The sequence below is a fragment of the Anneissia japonica genome, unplaced genomic scaffold (assembly GCF_011630105.1).
Source record: "Anneissia japonica isolate Jap-2015-1 unplaced genomic scaffold, ASM1163010v1 scaffold9290_len831353_cov190, whole genome shotgun sequence".
Classification (NCBI taxonomy): domain Eukaryota; kingdom Metazoa; phylum Echinodermata; class Crinoidea; order Comatulida; family Comatulidae; genus Anneissia; species Anneissia japonica.
In genome coordinates, this window is record NW_022745682.1 from 75,302 (window position 1) to 88,963 (window position 13,662).

General features: G+C 34.8%; 1 protein-coding gene and 1 non-coding gene across 3 annotated transcripts in view; both read right to left on the minus strand.

Annotated features, from left to right (window-relative positions):
- LOC117120016 (von Willebrand factor D and EGF domain-containing protein-like) overlaps nucleotides 1-13,662 on the minus strand; it is a 32,931-nt gene that overhangs the window by 10,032 nt on the left and 9,237 nt on the right. The window lies entirely within an intron of this gene.
- Nucleotides 158-230, minus strand: Trnap-ugg. The gene has a single exon. It is a non-coding gene; the product is annotated as a tRNA-Pro (tRNA).

The window sequence follows — 13,662 nt, forward strand, 5'->3', positions numbered from 1 at the left end:
CAAGGTAGCCGTTAACCCTGTTAAATTATATACATAAATCATCAAAGAAAGGTAAATACAGTGTTCGAATATTAAGGACATAATAATACATCGTGTAGCATAGCTCGCAACGAATGTAGTCCTGTAAATAAATGAATAAAGAAATTGTGTAATAAAATGCCTCTGGCGGGACTCAAACCTGCGACCTCTCGCTGCCAAGGCGAGCGTCATAACCATTAGACCACGGAGGCTTCATGGTTAAACAGATTCAAATACCACCAGATACACTCCATTACACAATAAGTATGGCTAGAAACAAATAATAGCATACACTGAAATATAAAAACACTTAGAGTCACTTGATCAGAACAGGTTACATACACAAAAAATATAATCCTGAATCAGTAAGAAGTAGCTTGATTCGATGTATTTCAATCCAAGCAGACCAATAACCAAGGCAAAAAACTATTTATTATGGCCAAGTCATTTTGAGATGTCACAGAGTTATATGGAAGCAAAACAATTACGCTCAAATAGTTAAAAATCACGCCGTATCACCGTAGCCAGCTAGCTCCCCCTCACTGAGTTGTCGAGCCTCCCTCTTCACATTTGTGCCCCACCATCTGACCTCATTTTAATAATTCTGGATAAGCCACCATATGTTATTTTACAATTTGTTTTATACTACAGTATATTGTGTAGTACTGTACATTTTTGTTTGGCTCAATAAATAAAGAATTAATGTTTGTAGAGTATGTGAGTGACAATACCTTCCCAAGAATAAGGCCTGTATTACAGTATTTCATTGTTTGTAATCCTACAGTATTCCTTCATTCATTCATTCCCTCATTCCTTCCTTCATTCATTCATTTCTTTATTCCTTCCTTCATTCTTTCATTCATTCATACATACATATAGGCCAGAACCTATACATTGGATTTGGAAGGAAGGAAAAGATCTTGGTCTGATAAACTGTGTGTAAAAATTTGTGAATGTAATTCAATCAAAGACTTAAACCATTTCCTTTTTTATTGTGCATCTTTAAATATATATGTGAAAAATCTCTTGAACAACTTTAAAAATCTTGAAACATGGGGATTACCATCCTATTAGATTGTATATTATGATGGGTCTAATGTAAACGTATTCATGTATTTTTTTTTTAATAAATGTCCTTTGTAGCCATTTGTTATAACAAAAGTATCTAAAATGACAAAAAAAGCTCGTCATGAGCCACTTGTAATATTTTTTTAATAATCTCTGTGATAATAACCTCTAGGATAATATCCTCTGTGATAATATCCTCTGGGATAATATCCTCTGGGATAATATTCTCTGTGATAATATCCTCTGGGATAATATCCTCTGGGATAATATTCTCTGTGATAATATCCTCTGGGATAATATCTTCTGGGATAATATCTTCTGGGATAATATCTTCTGGGATAATATCCTCTGGGATAATATCTTCTGAGATAATATCCACTAGGATATCGTCTCTGATAATACCTTCTTGGATAATATCATCTGGGATAATTTACTCAGATACATCTGCTCACTTCCCAGTTTACTCTATTATTCATTCTAAATTTTCACCATTTTATTCTTCCTTAAAAACTAATATTAAATATGTTTATTTAAAAAAAAATAATGATAAAAGTATTCTTTTACAATACAATAATCTACATTATATTGATTGGATCAATGTTTACAATAAAAATAATCCAAAATGAAATCTATAATATATTCGCCAATAAGTTTTCAAAATTATGTGTTGCTCTTATCAACACAACCCAATGTAAAAGAAGTATTCGTAAGGAAAAAACTCTCTGGATAACAAATGGTATCATAAAATCTATTGACCAAACTAAATAAACTTTAAAAGACATACATTAAAGCAACAAATTATTAAACATTTCCTGGAAAACATTATAATGATAAATTCAAAATCAGAAAATTTGGCAAACAACACTACAAAAACTTTCCATCTTTTTTTCAGCAGAATGGATACAAATAATAGATCCACACCTAATAGCAAACAAAATAGATTAATATTTTTCAAACATTGGACCAAATCTTACAGTGAAAAAACCTAGTAACCAGCATTTTATGTCATACTTAATCCACCTCTCAAAAAGTTTTTACACCACCACTGAAGAGGAAATCATGAACATTATTAAAAATTACGATAAGAACTTTATTTATGATGATATATCTAACACAGTTATTAAATCCATCTCTAATGTAATTACCAAGCCCTTATATTGTGTGAGGTAATAATCTATTGAAACACTTTATGAAAGCAAGGTCAAAAAGAAATGTGTCTATAAAGTATAATTAGAAGACCTTTTTCATCTGAAAACCTTCCTGGATTAGTTCGTCATGGCCAAGGAAGTATGCAATTTTGATGACATTTTGCGGAGAAGGATGTACAGTGGAGACCATTACATGGAACGTCCCAGACCATAGGTCTGGGACGTAGTAGTACATATCGAAAAACAGGTCAATGGATCTGAATGAAACTTCAGAAAATGGTCCTGTAATGGACCAAGGAACAATCTCTCAATGATCGCATATGACTGAAAACCATTTGTGCTGTAGTTGATTTTGACGTTGGCTTTGTAAAGCCGGGCACTCACTGCATTGTATGGCAGTAGAACCGTCAGCCAACGAATACAATTCCACTTTCTGTGAGCGTTAGACGATGAGATGGCGCCTGATGAATGTCGGTGGCAGCCTGAACGGATCGTCATTAAAAATGATCTGTTGCACGTGTCATGGATTTGCGTTCCCAATAGAGTCCCGTCGGTAGAGGACTGCCGTGCGCAGTGAGTGTCCGTCTTTTTTTCTTTTTTTTTTTGGCATTTTTTGGACGGATGATTAGACTGTATAAACGCAATTTGCGTTTTTCCTGTACTGGTACTGGTATTGGGTATTTATATTGCGCCTTTCCCTTGCGGTTATGAAGAGCAAGCACAGTCTCAATAATTCAGTAAAACAATGGTAGGCATAAAATCAGTCATTATTTAGGAACCCAAAGCATCAAAACAGTACAGTCACACAAACAACAAAGACAAATAAACAGATCAACAATAAAAACACAAGAGGAAAAAGCAGCAAAAACAAACTTAAGCAAACAAGTAAGTCTTGAGTGCACGTTTAAAAAGATTAGGATCTGAGATATCTCTAAGGTCATTTGGAAGATTATTCCAAAGTTTAGAAGCATAGCAAGGAAATGAAAAACCTCCAATTCTCTTGTTTTACTGTGGTATGATGAAATGTACTGATGAAGAGAAATATGTTGTACTTGAAGGGATATGTTGGTCGAGAAAACCATATACATAGTTAGGAGAAAAACCATAGATACATTTGTGAACAGTCAGAATAATTTTGAAAATAATTTGATTATAACTCACAGCCAATGAAGTTCATTGATGAGAGGAGCAGAGTGTGTACAAGAATCACATGAAAAGACTAAGCAAGCAGCAGAGTTTTGCAATTTCTGCAGTTTATTAATGTCATTCTTAAGAGACCATCATGGAGTGAGTTACAATAGTCAATTCCCGATAGTACGAGGGCTCTAACTGCTGCATGACAAGTATCTTGATTAACAAATCTTCGAATCCTCCACAAGTTACTGAAATGGTAACGTACATTACTACATACCTTACTCACCTGAGAACTTAAATTCAATGTGGAGTCTAATGTAAAACCAAGTTATGAGAATTTTTAGAGGCCTTTATGAGAGATCCATTAACAATAAGTTGGATATTCCTAACTAATGCTGATGACTGTTGGTTTCTAGAAGTACAGACCAGAAGCTCTGTTTTATTTTCATTATGCTTTAGTTTATTCAATGTCATCCACTGTTGAATATCAGTGATACAATTAGTTAGCCGAAAAAAAAAGAATCATCAATACTAAAAGGATCTGAAGGATTAAATTTCAGGTATAACTGAAGATCATCAGCACAGAAATGAAAGAAATACATACTTAAATTCTACAATGAAAATTTCTTGTTTTATATTAATTAGTTAAGTTATGTTTAAAAATTGTTGCTACTTCCGTGTGTCCAACTGAACCAACTTGGAAACCAGTACATTGTATTGAAAGTGTATTTCAGAATAAAGAAAGAATAAATAAATAAATAAAAGTTAACATCATGCTTCCTGATTATCTTACCTAGTGGGCTAAGATATAATGTAAACATGCAGGGTCCAACCACAGAACCTTGTGTCAAACAGCATACTCAAGTGTTCGGAAAGATGACTGACCACCAAGAAGTGTAACACACATAGATCTACCTACCAAATAGGATCTAATCCACTGCAACACACTGCCAGTGATGCCAAACGATGTTTCAAGGCGTTTTAATAAAATGGACTGTCAATGGTGTGTAAAGCTGCCGACAAATCAAATAGAACAAGGATCATTCCAAGTTTCTCATCAAGAGTTTGAGACAAATCAGTGTACACTTGAAGAAGAGCCGTCTCAGTGCTATGGTATTTTCTATGCAGATTGGAAATTTTCACCGACATCAAAGTCATCTAAATAGACGGAAAGTTGACTAATAACAACACGCTCAATGAGTTTAGAACAAAACAAGAGATATGAAACAGGCCTGTAATTCCTAAGCAGTTCCTTAGGTTATGATTCTTACGGATTGCTCTGACAACAGCATGCTTTAATCTTTTTGGAAAAACACCCGAAGAGAGATGTTAACTAGGTCCGTAAGAATAGGAATTATTACTTCAGTATGTTGTTTCAACAGCTACATAGGCATGACATCAATACTACAGCTTGATTGAGAACAATGAACAAATAAATACTCAGGATCTCATCCTGTGTTACTGTACAATTAAAAAATGTTGAAAGACAGATGAAGAAACATTGACAGAAGAATTTTGCAGAAAGTCATGAATATATGAATATGAATATCAGCCTCATCTATTATTTACGAATGTCAAGTACTTTTTGCATAAAAAGTCAGCCAAGTCATTAGCAAGTTGATCTGGATCATCATGCACTGGATAACATGCTGCCTTTTTGTTGCTGTTCAACAGTAAATTCAAAGTAGAAAAGGCAGTCTTAGCAGTACAATTCAATCATTGAAGTATCTGTTTCGACTCAACAATAATAGAACAAACACGTTTCTAATGCCCCTTTCCCACATTCACGATTTTTAGCACGATTTTTCAATTTTTAAAAATCGCAATGGCGTCGTCGTAAATGTTGTGGTCAAAAATAATTTATCGTATTGCATCGTACTGGATCTTGATGTCATCGTGATGGAGCACGATTTTTTTGGAATGTTAAAAAAAATCGTGCTCAATCGTAGCCGTGAAAAAGATCTTGGTCTACTGCAGCGGCATCCTGTGAGTGGCGTCGATTGTCGTGACTGTGTCTTGTCCATTCGTACTACCAACAACACCTACGACAAGCCAAGACGTCGCAGCGGTGCTGAGACGATTGGATACGATGCCACCAGGATACCATCAAGACCGTGGTTTATATCACGTAGCTCTGTTTCAGAAAAGTTTTTCAACACACTGAACAATTCCTTGCTCACTTGGAGGAAGTTTTTGAAGCCTCTTGGGTCTTCTCTATTTAACTCCAAGTGTTCATACTGTCTAAAATATGGACAACGTAAGAGCCATGGCTGTACCAATACACTTCGTATAGGCCTATACATTCAATGTGACCGACCCTTACTCTTAATTATCAAAACTGTAGCCAACAAATTTTCTTCTTCTATAGCAGCAGCTTGCAAATATTGATGGTGTTTGAACAGTGCGCTTTTTTGTCATGTCAAGTGATGTATGTTTGTGTGATGTGCGTCTTGTTAAATCGTGCTAACGTCGTGCTTGCGTCTTTGAAAAATCGTTTAAAATTTTGGTAATTCATAGTACGTCATCACAAATCGTAGCTCTATCGTTATAAGTATGTCGTCGCACTATCGCATTAGTGCCGTAATACATCTTGATGGCGTCCTAGTAGCGTCTTGATGAAATGTAAGACTTGAACTTTTTTGAGTACGAATCAATGTGAGCGCGATTTTAAAACTTTTTAAAATCATGCTCCATCTTAGCAAAAATCGTGAATGTGGGAAAGGGGCATTAGCTGAGAGAAAAGGATCCCAGTTCTCATCACATCTATTTTTAATAAATAGGCGAGCAAGCTGTCGTCGTTTACATCTAGCTACTTAAATGCCCTGGTTATACCACCTAGGTTTTTTATGTGTTTTGATCAGTCTTTTCTCAATTGGGGAAGCAACATTAAGGGAACAGGTTACAGACGTTTATATATTCAAATTCATTTACTCTGCGATAAACTAAAGCGTTTAAGATAAACACAAAATTACCATGCATATGGACAATTATTATCATTATCATTATTATTATTATTATTGCATGACAAGTACAAAAAAATACAAATCAGGTAATAGAAAGTGATTCATTTTAACGTTTTCCCACTTTTGAGCAATCCTACAAGGTACTGTTTGGTCATTTTGTATTTTTGTATATTTATGTTTTTGTATATTGAGAATGGTGAAATAAATGACATGATGACATAATATAAATGACATGTAATTTAATTTACATACCAAATTCACAAATATATCCTTTTGTATTCCCAGAGCGTCATGGAATTCAGTAGTGTGGATATCAATCCTAACCCCTGAATGTACATTTCTGTCTTCATTAGGCTAATCTTTAGCCCACAAAATATTAGCATCACACTCTTTTCCTGTTTCCCACTTCCATTTAGCAGGTTCACGCCAATCCAAACTCGCCTGGCGTGATAATCCAATCATGTATCTACCATTAACTTGGAAGTTCTCCATCAAATTGAGAAAGGCAGTTAATTCATCGGTAGTTGAGAGGCTTGCAAGATATCCACGTGAAGACTCACAGACGTGTTTTGCATCCAACCAAGTTTGGATTTGATCATCGAGCAGGCCCACAGCATACTGCAAAAACCAATACTGGAAATTATGCTGGCCTTAATGGGAAGAATGAAGACATTAACAATAACCATCAATCACTCAATAGTATATTTATTATGCATTCAATTAAATATTATAATACATTCTCACGCACATATTCACACATATTCCATGGAGAAGTTTCGAGTTAATTGAAAAGAGATATTGATACAACCTCAGGCCCCCGAAGCCAGAGCAGTGTTTGTGTTTAATGGGTCTATATAATGTTATAAAAGCAGTTATGTTTTGAAAAAGATCTATGTAATAAAAAGGTGGTAATATAATAAAATTAGAAAATATATTCTGAGAATTGGCATGTTTAAATCACACCGAAAGATATAAAAAAAAAAAACCATAATCGCATAATCAATATCAATATACTACATTTATTATTATAAAACAAAAAAAGCTATTCTTCTTCTTCCTCCTCTTCCTCTTCCTATTCTTCTTCTTCTACTACTTCTTCTTGACTCTCATTTTCTACACTGAAAATAATAGAACTATTTACTACATGGCTAAACAAAAAAACACAAATATTGTCATTACACTGACAGGGCCATCGTTAAATTAAGTCAGAGCTCAAAATATAGCATCATATTCAATACGTCATCTGACATCATGAGAAACTAAACTTTAATTACAATTATTTGTTATACTAGGCCTAATTCGAAATTATTATTTTAAGACTTTAACATAATACATACTGATTAATAATAGCTGAGATTTGATGCACATTTCAGAATTATTAATCGTTTTTAGTAGGCCTATAAATTACTGAATATTTATTGTCTACCAAATGAAATATGAATTAGGCCTATATGCATCTTTAGAAATACAATTTCTACAATATTAATCTTGTTTTTATATAGATAAATGTTTGATAAATTCTATCTTTATAACAAACAAAACGAAATTCAGCGCGTCTATTTTCATTCTAATCAATGGCGTTTGTTGTACACTGACGTCATCGTCGAATCCCAGGACTTTTGACGGTAAAGCTGGCCTGCCTGCCTAGGTCCCAGGCCAACCAATAATAATTAACTAAATGTATTTTTTTAAATATAGGCATATGGCGCATCCTGTACATGCACCTGTAGTACGTCCTACTGTACTTAGGCCTAAACTAGTTTGTTGTCGTTGGGGTACAATTCTGTCTCTAAATGAACGAGGAGCGAACCTAGCTAGTCAACATCTAGGCTAGGCTAATTGATTTTGAAATCAATAACCCACCTTAAAGGACTAGCTGTCGTTTTCTTCTTTGAAACAGCGGACGAAAAAAGTCAGTTATTCTACGGCGTTTCATGATTATCACTTTTTGACGCACTCCGTCCTGTAGTGTGTGTCTGCTGTTGAAAACAAACTTCCTAGCCAATTTTGTGACTGGCTATGATGACTGAGATGGACCATGTTGATTTATTAATATTTTGTTTGGGATGGGGAAAAAAGGAGAGCCAATTTCCCAAAAATGCTCCATCAGCAAATAGTTTAGTGTGCGCAATGGACAGTATGGCTATGGAATTTACTAACCACACAATCCACAATCAGGTGATTAAGTCGCAAAACTTTATCTGCATTTGGTGGATTAAGTCGCAAAACTTTAGCTTCGTTTGGTGGCACCATTTATTCTAGGTAGACGGCGACCGGTTTCGTTACCGGTTGGTACATTTCTTACAAACATTCAGCCAAAGGCCAGTGAAAGCTGAAACGGCAGACAGGTTTTTATCGATTTTTTCCATCCTTGTGCCATCGTAAAGTTGTGGTTTGCTGGAGTTGCGTTCAATTCCGATCTCCGAAGCTGAATATTCTTATGAATGTAGGCTTGTATCGCTGGCTACAATTTAAAAACGGGTGACCAAATAATGAATAAGGTGCTAAATTTTGATTTAATGCTGGGTAAGTTAAAAACAGACATTCCGTCCGATTGTGACTCATTCAAAAAATCAAAAATGTGAGGGGGTTCGCTAGAAAAGGGGGGTTCACCTGAACCATAAAAACCCTCCCTGGCTACGGGCCGGAACCTTTACATCTTAACCTTCCCTTTAAAGTACTTTTTTCTATAATAGAAACAGTGTTCAATTGGGAAATAAAAAACAAATGATTTTATAATCGTCGTCGTAAGAATGTTTTCATCGTTATGTACTTGGTTGAACGATTATTGTCTGAAAAGAATTGTGGGTCTCGAACCTGCTAGAGTACCTTTCATATAGAGGTGAGCACCATACCATTACCCTGGGCCTGTTCGCTTTGCTTAAAAACATCAATTAAAATAATATTTTATATCGCGTAAATGAATTTGAATATTGAAAATGACAAAAATGGGATAAAGAAATCAGTAACAAATGTAACTAAACATGTATCTGCTTAAATACGCTGATCATACCATAATTGTTGGTCTATGGTGGTAATGAGAAATCCATATCGGGCAACCATTGAGGGTATTGTTAAATTTATTTATTTATTATTTATTTATTTATTTATTTATTGAACACATTTATACAGGAAAAACATATCAGGAAGGTGTAAAGCCTGTTTTACGTATGGTCCTGTTTTGTGATACAAAATTACAGTAAAAAATCAACAAGTTGCATATTAATAAATTTGAAAATAGACTTAATTACAAACATGAATTAAAATCTTAATCTAAAACACAAAATTCATACGATTTTGTTAAAATACATCGAAAAAGTTAAAATCACAAGTTACGGTAATAAAATGAAAGATAAAAGCTATTTTCCCAAATTAAAATAGTAAAATTAAGTACCGTAGTGATTTAGGAGGTCAGCTTCACCCACCAGAACAAGAATCAGAACCAGAACTGATGTTAAAACTAATAAATAAGCTTATCTATAATGCATAGATTGAATAAAATTATATATTTGGCTATATTTTATTGCAAAAAGGAAGCTCACATATGCTAAATTTAAAGATTGAATATAAAATTACAAAATTATAAAATTGGCAATAAAAATTTACAAATCATTATTAAAATAGTGCAATATTAAATGTATGTAAGTCTCCAACCATTACCATTAAAATTGAAATTGGAAACATTAAAAGACAAAGTCAAAAGATACGAAGGCAAGAGTAACAAAAGAAAAAAATTAAAGACAAATTTAACAATTGAATCAATAAATATATATATAATTTTTATACTGAAAAAATATACTATATTTAATCTGAAACACTGTAAAAAAAATAAATAAAAATAAACTGCTCTGCCTATCTACTGGAGTCCTGCACGACAAGGCGCCCTGTAGATCAACAGGAGTTCATCACAGTTGAAACCGGCTCTCCTCAATATCCACAAAATAAAAAGTTTACAATTGGCTTTCGCCATGATAGCGTCAGTATTACGGTACTTGACCACTTGAGGTCATTATTAAAAACCACTCCCAGTCACATTATCAAAAACCATTCTAGTGACGAATTATATGCGCTCCCTATTCTTTATGCTTTCATATTTTGTGTTAAGCAATAGCCTAATTAGCTAATAATGTAGTTGCACTCTTAACAATTAAGTGAAAAGGTCAAGTTTAATGTACATAATCAAAATGTCAAAGGAAAAATATATGATTTTTTAAATTGTGTCTCTTGGAGTCGGTGACAAATTGTGTACCGAAAGTTATGCTATATCTCATTATTAGGCCCATATATATTTTATGTTTCTGTAATAAATTTTGGGAACTAATGATCAGCAGTTAAGGTACTAAGTCTACCACGTTTCATAATTTGACATCGTAACCTGAATTGATGTGATTTCGAAAAATTCTGTAAATGGGTATTAGTACTGTAGGCTTCCATGAAGATTGTAGTTCGTATATAGTTAATGGTTAGGGAAAATACACCGTAAACCCTAGAATAGAAGCCTTGATTCTTTTTGTTGAGACTGGACTTTTCGAGATGGGCTTCTTTTCAAGACTACTTTGGCAAAGTAAAGATGAGGAGGGGCTTATTTTCAAAGTTAATACTGTACATTTTGGGATTAATAGGGCTAATAGGGCTAAACATTTTTCAACCATGAAATTATGTAAAAACAAGTCCCTCAGCTGCATTATGTGTTAATACTGGTGCGATAGGTTGCTGATAATATATTTCCCTCTAAAGTAACATAATAGTTGAAGTGGTAAGCAGACGGTCAATTTACGGCTTTAGAAAATATATTTACAACAATGCATGGTCATTTAGTCAGATCTTGCATAATGCAGCTAAGGAATGGAGCGTCCCGATTTCTCCACATAGATGATTCACAATATCATTCTTTATACAATGTCCAAAGAGCAAAATTTCAATTGTAGCCTAACACCATACGATCTTTCATGCAGTTCCTGAAATTAATTACTGGTGATTTGTTTTACAAGACTTTCCACACTTTCTTTTGAGTTATGGGGTACACTTAACTCTCCCATAACGATTCAATATTTTTTACAAGAACAATGTTGATTCTAAAATCGATTAAATAAGCCTAAACCCCCTAAACTTTAATAGGCTTGCCTCTTGAATCACCGATAGCTTTTGAGTGGCGTCCGACCACACCTACTTAAGCTCTCGACGCAGGGTTCCAGGAACACCGCCCTCAGCGGTGTGTGCTAACTCAGTCAAAACGTGAAATTTGGATATAGTTTAGCAGTCAGATTTGCGAGAAAAATTTCAGCTACCCGTATTTCTCGACTGAGAAGTCAGTGGGGGCTGTAATTTGTATGGCAAGGAGATGGTGCTACCCTTAATTCGTATTATGGACTTTATGCCCACTAATCTTGTAGTTAATAATATTTTGGTTATAATAAAAAAAAATATTTTTTGGTGACCTCACACTCACAATATAGTTAGCATGCATACATCATAAGATTACGTCACCTTTTCCTGGTAAAGGCAAACTTTCCCGGCATGCTTTTTTCATGGATAACCACCATTGCTATGCACATGGATGCCTTGCCTAGCTAGGGCTACAGTACAACTTTCAAGAGCCGCATTGTTAGCATTGTATAATACTTAAACAAGGTACATCTGCAACTGAATTATTCTTAGTTAATTTATTTTTTCTTATTTTACTTTATTTTTTTTCAAAATTGTACTTTCTATCACATATAATTGCACTGTCTACTTAGGACTAGGCCTAGTCTTATTATGCCTTATCGTCCCCCGTTACACAGTACATAAGTAGGCTAGGGTCCACCCCCTCTCCCCAACCCTACAGTACAGACGCATGCTAAACAACAGAACGTGATATTGCACCTTCCTTCCCAGGTGTTCATGTAACATTTGCATATTGTAGTTAACCAGCTGCGTGTATTCCTTTGTGATAATGAGTAGTGCGGCAAATTCATTTTCACAAAGCATTTGCATCCCCCTCTTGGAAAAATGGGAACTTCGAAATAATTGTCACTAATTAATCACCGTAATTTAGCTTACACTTATGCATGGGGAGGAGCACCTAAAATGTACAAAAATCATTTCACTACAAACCCAGAACTATATTCATGCATTACATAAATGAAGCATGTTGTGGCATGAAATGGCTAAGTTGTAGCAAAACTTGAAATTCCAGTTATTAGTATTTTCAGATACCTGAGTATGTGATCTTTAAAATGAGGGGTCATTCATTCAAATTGGACATTTCAAGCCTAAGTTATTGGAAAGTGAAAGTACAGTACTCTTAGAATCAAGATAAACATGATTTTGAGTAATTGCCTTTCAAAGTTATTTGTGCATACAATGAATAGAATGAACTATCAAAATAACATTAAATAAACAATTTGTTGACCACTTCCAGAACTAATACTTTGGTACATAATTAATAAGACAATAAACTGTTGATCTATAATGAAAAAAAAACTTGGAAGGTTAGGCAATTTTTTGAGCTCCCATATTTTATAGCTCATTTAATCAATACTGGCCTATGCGACAACTAAACCATTTCGCCATGGCATGCCTCAAATACTTTCATCTTGCTGTACCCCAACGTCACTGGTGCATGACCACAGCCAACTGACTGACAATCAGATCTTCATTGACCAGGGTTAGACGAAAGACTGACATGATTACTGAAATATTAGCGAGTTGTAGATCTGCGACGACGAGTTACTTGGAACGGTATGACGTTATGTAAGGCATATGCGCATGCGTAATGCTTGGGTCGAGTTCATTCGTAGAGGACGTGAAATCAGCCGGGAATCCGTTGTCGCAGACGTGTACTTCTGACCAATCAGAAGCAAGTATGCGGTAAGTCTAGACGCAGGGTTCCCGGAATGCCGCCCTCAGCGGCGTGTGCGAAGCAACTCAAAGTCAGAAGTGGAACGTGAATTTCGATTTGGTTTTGTTGTCAGATTTTCGAGAAAAACTTCAGCTACCCGTATTTCTCGACTGAGACGTCAATGTGAGCTGTAATTTGTATGGCAAGTAGATGGTGCTACCCTTAATTTGTATTAAGGGAATTTACGCCCATAAACCTTGTAGTTATTAATATTTTGGTTATAATAGAAAATTTTTATTTTTTGGTGACGTCATACTCACGCTAAAGTTAGCATGTATACGTCATAAGCTAGATTACGTCAACTTTTCCTTGTAAAGCAAACTTTCCCGGCGTGCTTTTTTCATGGATGAACAAACACCAATGCTTTGCACATGAGTACCTTGTCTAGCTATGGCTACACGAGCCGCATAGTTAGCATATAATACTTAAACAAGGTACGTCTGCAACT